Below are 15261 nucleotides of genomic sequence, written 5' to 3'. Positions count from 1 at the left end.
CAGAAAGTCACAAAAAATGGTAGTTTCTCTCTTTTCTTACCCAAAGTTGGAAATTGTCAGAGCCTTCGTCACATTGTTCCTGAATAACTTGTCATTTCTTTGCCTCCTATTTCCCCTGCCCCAATGCATCTCAGATGCTTCTTTCTCCAGATTTATCTTCCTGAATCACTCTTTGTACCTTTGCTATTGAAAAGACTGAGAAGATTTTCACGGCACGTGTGCTGAAGCTAGGCATAGAAGGGCTTCATAGAGCAGCTCCATGGCTTCTGGGGTATCCCACACCTTATTCTTCCCGTTGTGATGCCCTTGGGTCGTGGTGAAGGAGGTAGTTGGCCACCCTGTGCCCTTCTTTTCCTATCGTAAAACCTGTGCTGGGTTCCTCAGCCTTGCCACAATCTGAGACATTTGGCTCCTTCCTGGAGATACCATTCTGGATCCAAGGATTTAAGGAGCTCCATCCTGATCTTTGAACTCTGTGTCAAGTCAGGTCTGGCCTTGCCTTTGTGTTCCTTTTTGGGAGACTGGGCTTCGGCTTTGTTCCCAAGTTGTGATTTCTACCTTGCCCCCGATTCTGGTGACTTTCTCAGTTCCTGCCTTGGTGTCTTACCCCGGCCCCAGCTCCTCTGGAATGGCTTCTTCCTTTGGACACTCAGCACCGAGAGTCAGTCTTCCCTCCACTCCTGACGCTTTATCTTGGACACCCCTACTGTAGCCCTGAACCAGCTGCTTACTTAGATAGCCACCATTATCTGGGGCCATTGTTTTCAGATATCCTGTCTCATGGAGCAAGTGCCTCTTAGTAACACAGCATGTCATTTCGGCATGAATTGATTGTGTGCACTTATTTGGAACCTAGCTATCTAGCCTTTTATCTATCTAGAACATGGTGGAGAATCAAGAAACATTAAAAAGTGGAGCCAAACATAGATGTGACAAAGTCTAAGGATCATATTTTTTACTCTTAGGAGAAGGCCTTAGGCCCTCAGAGGCAGGTACTCTTACTTTAGACACATGGCTAATTGGCTTTTAAGTGCACAATAAATTAGCAACAGCCAATTATTCACAATAGGGAGAAATGACAACCTATTAAAAAGGTGGGGGAGGATGGGAAAAATGATAAATGCATAAAGGAGGTGAAAAATTACATTAAAGATTCGGGAGTGATGTTAGCATTTTAAAAGACACTGAGAGCATCCTTGAAATACAGAATGTTCACGATGGCGACCCTTAGTCATCTGCAAAATGTCCTTAAAATTTTCTCAAGATGATGAGGAAGAATGCTACTATACATTTTAAGATGTCTGCCTAAAATAGCTAAAATAAAAAGATTTCCATATTTATTCAGGCTAAACCTTTATTCATTCATTCATCTAATATTTGATGAATGCCTTGATATGGCATTGTTCTAGGTGCTGAGAATATGTTACAGAGCAAAACAGACAAAATCCCTGTCCTCTTGGATATTAATCTAGAAGACTGGGCTTTTCAGAGAAAGTAATTCTTCATGACCTGAGAGGGTCAAGCTTTTTGCCTTTATTATTTTTAATAGACTATATAGGACATTTTTCTATATTGTGAATAGAAGATTAAGTGGAAGAGATTATTGCTCAGATGTCAAAACTGACTTCTATGAATGTCGTAAAACACATTGAAAGTCTCTGAGGTGCTTGACTTACTTAGAGTATTTCATTTTTCATCACAACAGGAAGTAGGAAGTGCGGTTTGTTTTTTGCTGATGGGGAAATGGCAGAATAGAAAGGTGCAATGACTTGCCTGAGGTTATACAGAGTTTAGTGACACTCTTGCATGCCCATACTAGATGATTTCTCATTTCCAAGGTCAAGTCTCTTGGTTAGGGACTGTCATTCAGTTCATGTAAAGAAAAAGGGAGGAAAGTGCCGAAATTTTAAATATAAAAGGGAAAAAGGGAGTGATTTAATGTTTGTGTAATTAGTCCTAAAATGAATTCCTCATCTGTGGTTTTCTGGGTCAGACAGCAGACTTAAGATCTGTTTGTATATTAGTGGCTTAACTGGCTCTCTTAAGGATGTAATTTCAACTGTAATTTTCCATCTTTTCTCCCTTTCCTCTGGCATCCTTATAGAAAGTTCTTAGCTGTTATTTGAGGCTTTCTAAAAATTATCAAAATGAAGTAGCTATTGAGCTTTTATTTTGGTCCTTAATCAGAAAGGACTGAAAATGATGGTTCTTGGTGGAGAATTCTTTAGAAAGTCTTCACCTCGAGTTGAACCCCTGAAAGACTATGAGTTCCAGCCTGGCCAGGCAGCTACCACTCCTCCAATAGGTTCTACTTGCATGAGCAATCATTCTCCCATGAAATCACAATGCCTTCATGTACAGCTTTCCTTTTACCTGGTATTCAGTTTGTGACCTTCTGCTTGGAGAGTGAGCATTTGATTTATTATTTTGACTGAAAGTCATTTTTATATAGGGCTATGTCATATGCTTTACATTTTAGCCCTTGGAGGATGTGACAAAATGCTTTTACTACTCGATTTCAGTTTGTGAAAACATAGGTTTTTCAGATTAGAACTCTTATGTTATAGTGCTAATAAAGCCAAAGGGTTGAAATATTAATAAAAACATTCCTTTTTGTCTTTCTTTTTAATATCATGGAATTATGCGCTTTTTCAAGTGTTAAAGGAAAGTGATACCCATTGGTTTGCAGTATTTTCATGGTAACATTTAATATGCTTTGTTCATAAATGGTCTCAAATATAATACTCTCTGCATATGAGAAACCCTACACCTAGGAGACAGAGAATCATGAAACAAAATGCTCTGTCATTTTTATTACACAAGGCAGAGACAGTAAAGAAAAAAAAGAAGTTGTCCCAAAGACTTCATTTTTAAAAAGCTGTTACTGGCTGGGCGTGGTGGCCCATGCCTGTAATCCCAGCACTTTGGGAGGCTGAGACAGGCAGATCACTTGAGGTCAGGAATTCGAGACTAGCCTGGCCAACATGGTGAAACCCTGTCTCTACTAAAAATACAAAAAAAATAGCTGGTATTGTGGGTGCACACCTATAGTCCCAGCTATTCGGGAGGCGGAGGCAGGAGAATCACTTGAACCCAGGAGGCAGAGGTTGCAGTGAGCTGAGATCATGCCACTGCACTTCAGCCTGGGCAACAGAGTGAGACTCTGTCTCCCCCCCCCCCCCCCCCCAAAAAAAAAAAAAAAAAAAAAAAGCTGTTACTTAAGGAAGTACATTAGCATTTCTCTGTCTAAAGTAAGAAAAAGCTACCTGGCATGTGGAATGGGCTCATGATGTCTTTGCACTTATTTGAATTTTTGGCTAGAGTGGGATTAGGAGTTGATGTTGGACAGAATATTTCTATGAGGACTGAATTCTGTGGGAGGTTTACTGGGTTTTCTCAGTGTGCCCAAGATGCTGCTGACTCTTTTACTGTCCTTGTCATTGAGCCAACTATCGTTTTCATTTTGTAAGTGGCAGTGACCATTAAACAATTGAGAATGTTTATTGTCTTTTCAAAGAAAACCATATAATTTTTAAAGAGCCTATGAAAGCTGACATGGTAACTTTGACCTAAGTATTTTGTCCATTTTGTTTGGGATATGGAGTCAAGGGTTTTGATTTCTTGCACTTGGGAAATGTTATTTTCTAATTACCCTCGGGGGTCTGGAAAAGGGGAAGGAACGGTTCCCATATTATAAATGATGTGAAGGATTCTAGTCATCTCTGACTAGAGACAGAGATGAGGAAGACAAGACAAGCCCTTTACTGAGTGGGTGCTAGAGCCGAAGACTTTCTCCTTCTGTGAGGATGCCCTGAGGGAAAGGGAGGAAAGCCACCCCTTGTTATGAATTATTTATTATAGCTCTGACTTCAAGGATTGTGAAAAATGATACTAAAAACTCAAAAAGGTTGATGCTATCATCAAACTCTGACAGTGCACTCTGAAAACATGCTGGGAAATTCCCTTCAAGAAATCCAGGGTGCTTTCTGCTTAAGGAATGGCTATCAAAACAAAAGATAGCGGTTGAATTCAAAGTGCTTCAAGAGAGGTATTAGTTGGGATACTTATTTGGTCAAAATAAGAACACAGAAGTTTATTTTACTCTCATCTATAATGGTCTGAGCATAAACAAACCAAGACTGAGAAGATAACTCCATAATGTTAGGAATAAAGTTTTCTTTTATTGCCATCTCTACCACATAGCTTCTTTCTTTCAGCTAAGATAGTTGCTCCACTTTCTATCACCATGGGAAAAGGAAGTAGGAAAGAGGAGGGCGGCCTTCTTTCTTTTCTTTTTCCTTTTTTTTCTTTTTAAAATAAGAAACATGGTCTCACTATGTTGCCCAGGCTGGTCTCAAGCTCCTGGGCTCAAATGATCCTCCTGCCTCAACCTCAGGCATAGCTGGGACTACAGATGCACACCACTGCACTGGGCTTCCAGCCTCCTTTCCTTCTAAGAGCATGACCTGGAAGTTGAAAACATCTTATTCCATTAGCCAGAATCAATCACATAATTACTTTTCTACAAGGGAGGCTGGGAAATGTAATCTTTAGGGAGGCGGCCATGTGCCCAGCTAAGGCTTCTGTTACTATAGAGGAAAGAGAAGATGGATACTGGGGAGACAGCTAGGAGCCTCTGCTACACTGGAATAGTGACATTTGCCTTTCAGTGTTCCTGTACTGCTGTGGCTTTTAGGCAAACTCAAACTTGACATAACACCTTTTTTTTTTTTTTTTCTTTTTCTTATTAATACAGTATTTGTCTTTCCTCTGTCAAACCCTGAGCCAACGATGTTCCCCAGGCCACCTGGGGAGGTATAGGAAAAGAAATATACAGGGCTGATGAGACATGGGAGGAAGAACTATGGGAGGTGGAGACGGCTGCTTCGCATGGCGAAGAGGATGAGAAAGGCCACCATCAGGCAAAAGAGCCCCATGGCTTCCTAGGGGGTATAGCCTAGAATGACGTAGGAGAAGAGCTGCTGCTTCAGAGAAGGGTGCCAGGCATAACCAATGATGAGGCTCCCAAACACAGTCCCAATCCCAGCCCCAGAGCCTGCCACCCCAACTGTGGCAGCCCCAGCCCCAATGAACTTGGCTGTTTTGTCAATGTCCCTTGAAATGGCACTGGTTTGGAAGCTGCGGCCAGGGACGAGTGAGGTAAGGGGACATGAGACTGCCAAGCTGCTAGGTTCTCACCTGTCAGTGTCTCTGGTCGTTTCAGCACCACTGCAGGTAGCGGATGGCTTAGCAGCTGTGAGGTACTCTTGACCAAGGAGGGAGTGGAGACGAACTTGGAGCAGGTGTACATTTTCAGGGGGTAGGGGGCTGTGGCAGGAGAGCTGCGCCCAGTGCAGGGAAGACACAACACCTTTTAAAGAGGCATTCTTATTCACAGACAGCATCAGACCATATCATGCAATATTTATAGCTTGCTTAATGTATTGTTTAGATATCCATGTTAGGAAAGTAAATTTTGAATGTTTTGTTAATCTAAAGTTTTTCTTTCTTTCCTTCTTTTTATTTTATTTTATTTTTTTTTTGAGACGGAGTCTCACTCTGTCACCCAGGCTGGAGTAAAGTGGCTGGATCTCAGCTCATTGTAAGCTCCGCCTCCCGGGTTTACGCCATTCTCCTGCCTCAGCCTCCCGAGTAGCTGGGACTAGAGGCGCCCGCCACCTCGCCTGGCTGGTTTTCTGTATTTTTTAGTAGAGACGGGGTTTCACCATGTTAGCCAGGATGGTCTCGATCTCCTGACCTCATGATCCGCCCGTCTCGGCCTCCCAAAGTGCTGGGATTACAGGCTTGAGCCACCGCGCTCGGCCATTTTTTTTTTTTTTTTTTTTTGAAAAAGAGTCTCACTGTGTTTTCCAGGCTGGAGTGCAGTGGCGTGATCTCGGCTCACTGCAACCTCCACCTCCTGGGTTAAAGCGATTCTCCTGGCTCCGCCTCCCAAGTAACTGGAATTACAGGTGTGCTCCACCATGCCCAGCTAATTTTTTGTAATTTTATTAGAGACGGGGTTTCACCATCTCTTGGCCAGATTGGTCTTGAAGTCCTGGCCTCAAGTGATCCACCCGCCTCGGTCTCCCAAATTGCTGGGATTACAGGCGTGAGCCACCATGCCTGGCCTGTCAATCTTAACTTAAAAGCAACTGTAGTTTCTTCAAACATTCTCCTGTGGAAAGAATGCAGTCATTTTGGTAGGTTGAAATGTTTACGTGGAATTTCTTCAGCACAAATCCATATGCCTTAAAATGAGAAAAGGCTTCAGAAAGGGCACCCACTAGGGGGTAGGTCAAAATTGTTCATTCTGAATGGGAATTTGATTCTGGAGTTGTCAGTGGTCAATAAATAGAGTTTACTTCATGATGTTGACTCTAGGAATGGTGCCAAAACACTGCAACCTCATTTATAACTTCCCTACCTCTGTGGGGAATCATATTAATAAGTAATTTTAGGGTCCGGGTTCTAAGATAATTTTATTAAAATAAAAAATTGTCTCTTGTTTCTCTACAAGAAGATGCTGCCAGAAAGCTGTGCCATTTATTCTTTCTGGCTACTTCCTGTCTGGATTTTGTTTATTGCTCTCTGCCCAGAGTGCTCTGTCAGAGGGAACTACTGTATGGCTAGGAAGATTTGTTTGTATAACAGTGTGCGAATATTTTGTCCTGGCTGGTAGGAAGTAAGCTGTTTCTGATAGATTCTTGTTGTAAAGCCTAGCACATACCATACATTATAGATTTTTAGTTGTGATTTCTAGTTGCCTGTGAATTTGCATTTTGCCCTCGGTTTTTCTCTTATCCCATCACACAGAAGAGATGATTTCAAGGTGTGAGTTTTTTTCAGATCCTGTCTTCTTCATAAGGATAAACTAGACTTGCAGCCTGTCTCTTCTGGCCGTCACTGGAGTTAGCAAGCCCTGTCTCTTGTTTGATCTGAGGCAAATGTTCTTGTTGTCTTAGCAGTATAACGTCTCAAGCGTGGTTCTGAGTTTGTGTTTAGCAATGAAAAGTCTCAGATTCTCTAGGGTCCCTTGTTATCACTTCTCCTTAAACACTTTTCAGAAGGCTCGGCAGTAATAACAGCTACTATGGAAGAAGACAGGGTGTGTACGGTCATCAAAGCTTTATCTTTGGCATACAGAGTTATGTTTTTAGAAAAGAAAACAATTAGAAAAGAAACTTTTTTTTAAAGAAAAGATTGTCTATATTTTTTCCTTCTTTTTTTTGGTTGGCAAAAAAGCATTTGATGAACTTCCCTTTAAAAAACTGTTTGGTTCAGGTCTCTGTTTCTAGGAAAAGTAGTCTTACCGTTTTTCAGGTGAGGCCACTGATGAGTGATTTTGCTCAAGGTCATATAACCTAGTATGGCCTATGTTCTTTATTGGACCACATTCTTTTCTTTCTTTCTTTTTTTTTTTTTCACCCTCAAATTACATGCACACTCATGGGAATCCCACACAAACGTGAAACTCCTGGACCACATTCTTTTCAGTGAGTTATAGCAAGTGACTCTATTTATAGATGACCAAAAGGTGGTTGTATGCCCCAGGAGATACATTAGCATTTTAGATAAAGTAAGAGCCTAGAGAAGGCAGACTCCCTCTATGGCAAGTCCTTCCTGCTGGGGCCTGGTCTTATTCCTCATGGTGTCTCTAGTGCCAAGCTCAGCGCACCTGGCACATTGGAGTCTGCAGCATGTGCTTGTTGGCTGTTGAATTAGTGACTATGACACTGTTGTGTTGGAGGATGACAGTTTAACAAAAAAGAGAAAAGATTTGAAAGTGAAATTTTCTCAGGCAGCCTAAGGAGGGTTGGATCAGCTTAGAAGCAGAAGGGAAAGAGATTATCTGCAGGAGTCTGGGAAATCATGGTGGGTTAGACAGGAGGAACCAAGATCCAGGGAATTTAACAAGGACTTGTCTCAAAACTGGATTTTTAACTCCCATATCTTCCAAGTACCTTTGTTTTTGTTTCTTAGGTTTATGAAGTTATTTTTAAAGTGAATCTGTTGCTATATTGTGTTCTTAGTGTGTAGCTCTGGGAGGGGGACATGGTTATATATATGTGAGCAGGAGCTGCTCAGGGGAGGCCTCTAGTAGGAGCTGCAATGCTGGACTCAATGGCCCAAACTTGCATCCCTGGACCCAGAGTCCTGGGACCATCCTGCGTTTCATGTTTACTCACCCAGTTCATTAATCTTCCTGGACAATAAAAACTTACGTTATTGCCTTTGTAGAAGGACTGTGCTTAAGACTGCTTTATCTAGTCTTTAAGAGCCTAGAAGGAAACTTTTGGTAATATCTTTCTGTCCAGGCTGCAACGTTTGGTAGTTGGTTGAGACCTGAATAATGGAAACCCTGGCTTCTTAGTTTTAGTATGTTGGAAGTTCTTCAGAACTCCCAAAGCACTTCATGAATATCTACTCAGAGCACATGAATGTCTACTCAGAGCAAGCATTACATTTCTATCCTACAGAAAGAGATACTGAAACAAAACAAGAAGATATATTTTGAAACACCATTTAGAAGAAAATGAAGCAATCACTAATCATTAGGGAAATGCCAGTCAAAACCATTACAAATGAGATACCACTTCATACTCATCAGGGTGACTATCCAAAAACCAAAAACAGCAAGTGTTGGTGAGGATGTGCAGAAATTGAAGACCTTGTGCTTTGCTGTTGGGAATGTAAAATGGTGCAGCTGCCATGAAAACCTGTATGGTGGTTTCTCAAAAAGTTATATATAGAATTACCATTTGATCTAGCAATCCTGCTTCTGGATATATATCCAAAAGAACTGAAAGCAGAGAGGTGAACAGATATTAGTACATTCATGTTCATAGCAGCATTATCCACAATAACCAAAAGATGGAAACAACTCAAATGTCTGATGACAGATGAATTGATAAACAAAATGTGATATATATAAATATTATTCGGCCTTAAAAAGGAAGGAAATTCTGGCCAAGTCCAGAATTCCCAAAGTAATCCTAGCACTTTGGGAGGCCAAGGTGGGTGGATCACTTGAGATCAGGAGTTTGAGACCAGCCTGGTCAACATGGTAAAACCCGTCTCTACTAAAAATACAAAAAAAAAAAAAAAAATTAGCCGAGTGTGGTGGCACATGCCTGTAATCACAGCTACTTGGGAGGCTGAGGCAAGAGAATTGCTTGAACCTGGGGCAGTGGTTGCAGGGAGCCCAGATCGCACCACTGTACTCTAGCCTGGGTGACAGGGCAAGACTGCATCTCAAAAATAAATAAATGAATAAACAATAAATAAAAATAAAAAGGAAGGAAATTCTGACACATGCTACAACATAGCTGAACTTGAAGATATTATGCTAAGTGAAATAAGCCAGATGCAAGAACAACTATTGTATGATTTTCATTTATATAAGTTACGTAGAGTAGTCAAATTCAGAGAGATAGAAAGTAGAATAGTGATTACCAGGGATAAGGGGAGCAGGCAATGGCAATTTAATGTTTAATTGGCACTGAGTTTCAGTATGGGATGGGGAAAAGTTTCTGGAGATGAATGATGGTAATGGTTGTATAATAATGTGAATGTACTTAATCCCAGTGAACTGTACACTTAAAGATGGTTAAAATGGTAAATTTAAAAAATTTAATTTTTGTGGGTACACAGTAGGCGTATATTTTTGTGGGGTACATGAAATGTTTTGATACATGCATGCAATGTGAAATAAGTACATCATGGAGAATGGGGTATCCATCCCCTCAAGCATTTATCCTTTGTGTTACAAACAATCCAATTATACTCTTTTAGTTATAAAATAGTAAATTTTATATATCCTTTACACAATAAAAAATGTGTGCAAAAATATTGAATTGTTTTAAGATATTAAATAAAAGAAAAAGAAATTGAAGAAGGTCATGATTGTTTTTTCCCCAAAGTTTTATAATAATCACTAAAAAGCTGTTATTGTCTGTTGATTCTTTTAATCAAGTAAAAAAAAAAAAAAAACTTCTGTTTTTCTGTGTGCTTTTAATTTGTTTTTTGTTTTTTTTTTTTTAAATACCTCTTAAAAACTATTGTCATACCAAACAGAACTGGTAAATATTTAGCTTTCCCAGGTGGGTGTACATGGTACTCACATTTGTCCAGCTGACCTCCTTTGCAAAATGATCTGAAAGAGATCTTATCACCTTGACTATAAAGAAATCTCACACAATGATAGCTGCCACCTCCAAGAGAGTCCTGGAATCTGCTTAAGCTCAGGCAACTGAAATTTTAAACACTAAACCTGTGCAAGGAGGCGCTTGCTTCTTGGGGACTGGATTGGTGTTTTCACCTATTCTTCCATTGTTTTTGAAGATGAGCTGCTTTTAGAGGTTTGGAGACATCAACTGACTTCTCTCTTTTCTGTACCTCCTGAGGCACCCAAAGCATGAATACAGTTTTTTCTCCTTCTTCTCTCTTTATATACTTGGTCTTTGATCTGTGATCTATGAGAAGGCTGAAGCCCCCTTACAGGACAGTTTACAATTTATTGGGAGGACATGGAAGTCCTGGACTAGGGTGATGTGGCTGCCTCAAATTGCATAGGAGCGATTAGCTTAGGATATGAGCTTCTTGACTTGTTTATACACAGGGCCTTACATCCTCCTCTTTTTTTGTGCCATTTTCTGAAACACCAAGGCCTTTGTTTTAAATCTATTCTAAGGGGGATTAATGTATTTGTATATACATGAAACCTTCTTGGGAAAGAATCTTAGAAGTGTATTTTTTAAAAACTCGAGCCTGAAAAGTAGATGTTTAAACTTCAGGTTCGTGACATATTTTTTTTTTCCTGTACATCTATCTCAATCTGATTTATTTCCTGGTATAATGACAAATGCACTTTGGTTTTGTTACTTTGATGTAGATAACTTGTGTTCAAGTTGTCTTTTGTCTCTGCTGTGCTTACTTTTACTTTTTATAAAGCTGTTGGTATATGGGGGACATCTAAATGTTGGAGCATTAAAGTTGAAAGGTCTTTCAAAGATACATAGTCAGAAACACATCATAGAACAGCAGGAATCTTTTGTACTCATGCTCCTGACAGTTAGTGGTCTAGTCTTAACTGTTGTCAAGTTTAGACACCTAGTGATTTAGAAACAAGCCTGGTCCACTGTTGGACAGTCACTAGAAACTAGTTCATTATCTGAAATCTTTCCCTTTTTAATTTCTTAGGTCTTAGTGTTCTGCCATCTAGAGCATTAAATGAAAATGATATAATCCAATGATACTATATCTAAGCTTTGAAAACAGACTCAAATTACAGATCATTCACACATTTTTCTCACAAACCACATATGCAAAAGACAGCCCCCGTTAAGAAAGTATAAATTCAGAGTATCTTAAGAATCCTCTCCAAACAGTTTTCTAAAGTTAGGCCAGATAGATTAAGATTCCTTATTCTTAAACTGCACCCAGGCATTACGCTTTTCAAAGGCCCCTGCAATGTACAGCACAGATGCATGATTAAACATTTCTTTATTTGGTGAACGTCTTACATGAAGCGCAGGGTCCTTCCTGCTCTGGCTTTCATTATCTGACTCCAGGAGCGTCGTTGCCTTTGTCAGGGCTCCAGCCCTACTGGCTCTGGCTGGCTTTTCCTGGCCGTTGTGTAGCTGCCTTGGATGGGGCAGCCTGGCTGGGGAAACCCAGGGGGTCGTCTCTTACCACACAGCAAAGCATGTAACAGCCTGGAAAAAAGGAAGTTCACAGGCAGGGTTGTAGTTCTTCTTTTTGTTCTGGGCCCGTAACTTACAATTTAGATTCTCAATTCCAAAACTATGACGTTTAATGCAAGCCATGTTAGGTTTATTCCTTCTTGCTAGATAAGAAGGGATACCTAGCTTATATCCAAATAGGAGCTTGCATGGTTGTTAATTTGTTTTTTCTTTCAGAGTTGGGGTATGCCCACAGCAAGTGATTTACCTCTTGCTGAATAAGGCCCCAGGCTGCTCTATTGTGCCTGCCTTTTTTGTCACTTAGCTTGTGTTTCTCACACGAGTGTTCTGTGTATGCTGAGCTGACCACTCAGGGAGCTGAGCTTCCAGATGGATGGAGCCCAGCTCCAGGAAGGGCCACCCCACAGACAGGGCTATGCGAGGAACAGGCAGCATTCCCATCCTACCTCTAGTGTCTGCTTCTCTGTGAATGTCTTCTTCATTCCTTCCTTTTCTTTTATTTTTATTTTTTTATTTTTATTTTTTTATTATACTTTAAGTTCTAGGGTACATGTGCATAGCGTGCAGGTTTGTTACATATGTATACTTGTGCCATGTTGGTGTGCTGCACCCATCAACTCGTCAGCACCCATCAACTCGTCATTTATATCAGGTATAACTCCCAATGCAATCCCTCCCCCCTCCCCCCTCCCCATGATAGGCCCAGGTGTGTGATGTTCCCCTTCCCGAGTCCAAGTGATCTCATTGTTCAGTTCCCACCTATGAGTGAGAACATGTGGTGTTTGGTTTTCTGTTCTTGTGATAGTTTGCTAAGAATGATGGATTCCAGCTGCATCCATGTCCCTACAAAGGACGCAATCTCATCCTTTTTTATGGCTGCGTAGTATTCCATGGTGTATATGTGCATTCCTTCCTTTTCTAAAGACGGCCTTTCAGACTTCTTGGACCACAGTTGTAGAACATATGGCTACAGGTTCAGCCAAAGAGAGACTGACACCCACTCTTCATCTCCTTCTCACATCTCTGGACAGGGAATCTCTTTGGCTGCCCTGAGCGGAGTACTTCTCTGGTTCAGTTAACTATTGCCTTGGGCCTCAGGGCAGCACCTTGGACAAATAGTTCTTAGGAACTTGATTTGTAGACGTATTTCACGGATGGAAGGGGAGCATTTTGGAAAAGGCAGGCAATCTGGTAGGTGTGCACCCTGCTGGGGATGTGATGAAGTTCCACAGTACAACTAGTACATACTCCTAGAGTATCAGTTTCCCCCCTAGTTTTAGAAAAAACATGATTTTGATATTAAAGCAAATATATGTGTATATATATGTGTGTGTATATATGTATGTATGTGTGCCTATGCACACATATACACACACAGTAAGGTGGAATATACTCCTAGAGTATCAGTACTCCTAGAGTATCAATTTCCCCCCTACTTTTAGAAGAAACATGATTTTAATATTAAGGCAAATATATATATATGTATGTGTGTGTGTGTATGTATGTGTGTCTATACACATATACACACACACTAAGGTGGAACATTTGCAAGAATTTTAAAGATAACCATAAGGGAGAATAATTCATTTTATATTTAAGAGATGCTCCTCTGCTGTTAGGACACTTCGGTAGGATAGTTCAGAAAGTACTGACATTTCTGGCCAATTACAGGCTGGAGTTGGAAGTTTTTTTTTTTTTTTTTTTTTAAGACAGAGCCTCGCTCTATTGCCCAGGCTGGAGTGCAGTGGTGCGTTCTTGACTCACTGCAGCCTCCGCCTCCCGGCTTCTCCTACCTCAGCCTCCCGAGTAGCTGGGATTACAGGCACCCACCGCCATGCCCAGCTAATTTTTGTATTTTTTGTAGAGACAGGGTTTTGCCGTGTTGGCCAGGCTGGTCTCAAACTCCTGACCTCAGGTGATCTGCCCGCCTTGGCCTCCCAAAGTGCTGGGATTACAGGCATGAGCTACCATGCCTGGCCTTGGAGTTGGAAGTTTAACATGAAACCATGTGGAGTTATTGAGTACTTTTGCTTGTTTTAGTTAAGTGAGGCCAGAAGATTCGCTGCCTGTGTATTACAGAATTATGTACAGAATACTCCCATTTTGGGTGGCTGGGCTAAGAAACGTTAGTGTAATCTTTCAAGAACCCTGTGCAGATTGTGAGTGTGTTTCTGGAATGAGGCAGAATAATGAGATTTAGCCAGTGTTGGAGGCATCAGTGGGCTTGTAAATAGTTAACTCTTTCACTTGCAGCCCACATAGACTCGCCTGTCTGTGTCTCCTCATAGCCCACTTCTCATAGTGTGACTTTCTTTTTCTGGGCCACAGAAAGAAGACTAAACTAACCACAGTGCTTTCTCTTTACCTAGGCGAGATTCTAGCAGAAGTACTTTTCTGTGATTTAAACACCTACATGGGAATATCTTGGAGAGTTAGGAAAGAATTGACTTATGGAGATGTCTACATTAATATCTTTCTGGTCTCAAGTTCTTCCAGGTTTCTTTTTATATGTATATTCCACATATATATGGAATAAATATATATAGCATAATTCATATTAATAGGATAATGCAGAAATCAACATTATTGAAGACATTATTAAACCACCTACTATTTTTATTGATATGTGGAATATGTATGTATGTGTGTGTGTGTGTAGATAATATATAGCAGAAGAATAATGTGGATATTGACATTATTGAATACATTAATAAACTATCCACTATGTTTACTGATATCCTAGAATAAGATTCTAATAATCTTAATAACTGAAATAATGTCAGTCTCCTGACAGTGAGGAGAATTCAAAAGCCATCAGTAGATAAATTGGGAATGCCACCAGGTTTTTTTAATGTTCCCCTTTTAATTTTCCCTGAAGTATATATGTCATTTCCTCAAGACATTAAAGAAAAGCTTGAAAAAATAAAATTACTCATGGTTGTACCATCCTTATACAGGAGCTATTTTTTGACTTTATATTTTGACTTTTATTTTTCTAAATAAACAAAACCACTATCACAACAACAAAATCTTTGTAATAGGACTAAGAATTCCTGAATACTTCAGGGAACATCCTGAGGATAAATTAGACTTATGAGTATTGATACTGGCTGCCACATGATCTGTGCCTATGGCCAGCTTACAAAGAGCTTTTAAAGCAGTCAGGTACTATAAAAAGTCAAAAACATTTGTTTCTGGCCTCTACTCTTTCTTAGGTAAAGGATTAATTAAGGGTGTAAATTGTCTTTCAAAAACTCTTTTCAAAGCAGTGCAGGAGTAAATACAGGTCTTTTGCCTAGCAGCATTTAAAAGTCAATATAAATATTTGTCTTATGGTTCTTAAAAAGATTTAGTTTTAAAAGAGAATTTTGCAGCTAAAATATTTGAAAACTTGGGGAATATTTAAAAAATATAGTGGCTCACGCCTGGCGTGAGACAGGCTGAGGCGGGTGGATCACGAGGTCAGGAGATCGAGACCATCCTGGTTAACATGGTGAAACCCCGTCTACACTAAAAATACAAAAACATTAGCCGGGCGTGGTGGTGGGCGCCTGTA

At 40.4% G+C, this 15261-nt stretch overlaps 1 protein-coding gene and 1 pseudogene across 8 annotated transcripts in view; one reads left to right on the top strand and one right to left on the bottom strand.

Annotated features, from left to right (window-relative positions):
• ANKRD44 (ankyrin repeat domain 44) overlaps nucleotides 1-15261 on the top strand; it is a 327884-nt gene that overhangs the window by 51634 nt on the left and 260989 nt on the right. The gene's annotated exons all lie outside the window — the stretch shown is intronic.
• LOC111545485 lies at nucleotides 4863-5362 on the bottom strand (annotated as a pseudogene).

The sequence above is a fragment of the Piliocolobus tephrosceles genome, chromosome 11 (assembly GCF_002776525.5).
Source record: "Piliocolobus tephrosceles isolate RC106 chromosome 11, ASM277652v3, whole genome shotgun sequence".
Classification (NCBI taxonomy): domain Eukaryota; kingdom Metazoa; phylum Chordata; class Mammalia; order Primates; family Cercopithecidae; genus Piliocolobus; species Piliocolobus tephrosceles.
The sequence above is the reverse complement of the archived record's forward strand: the minus strand, read 5'-3'. Positions and strand labels throughout refer to the sequence as shown.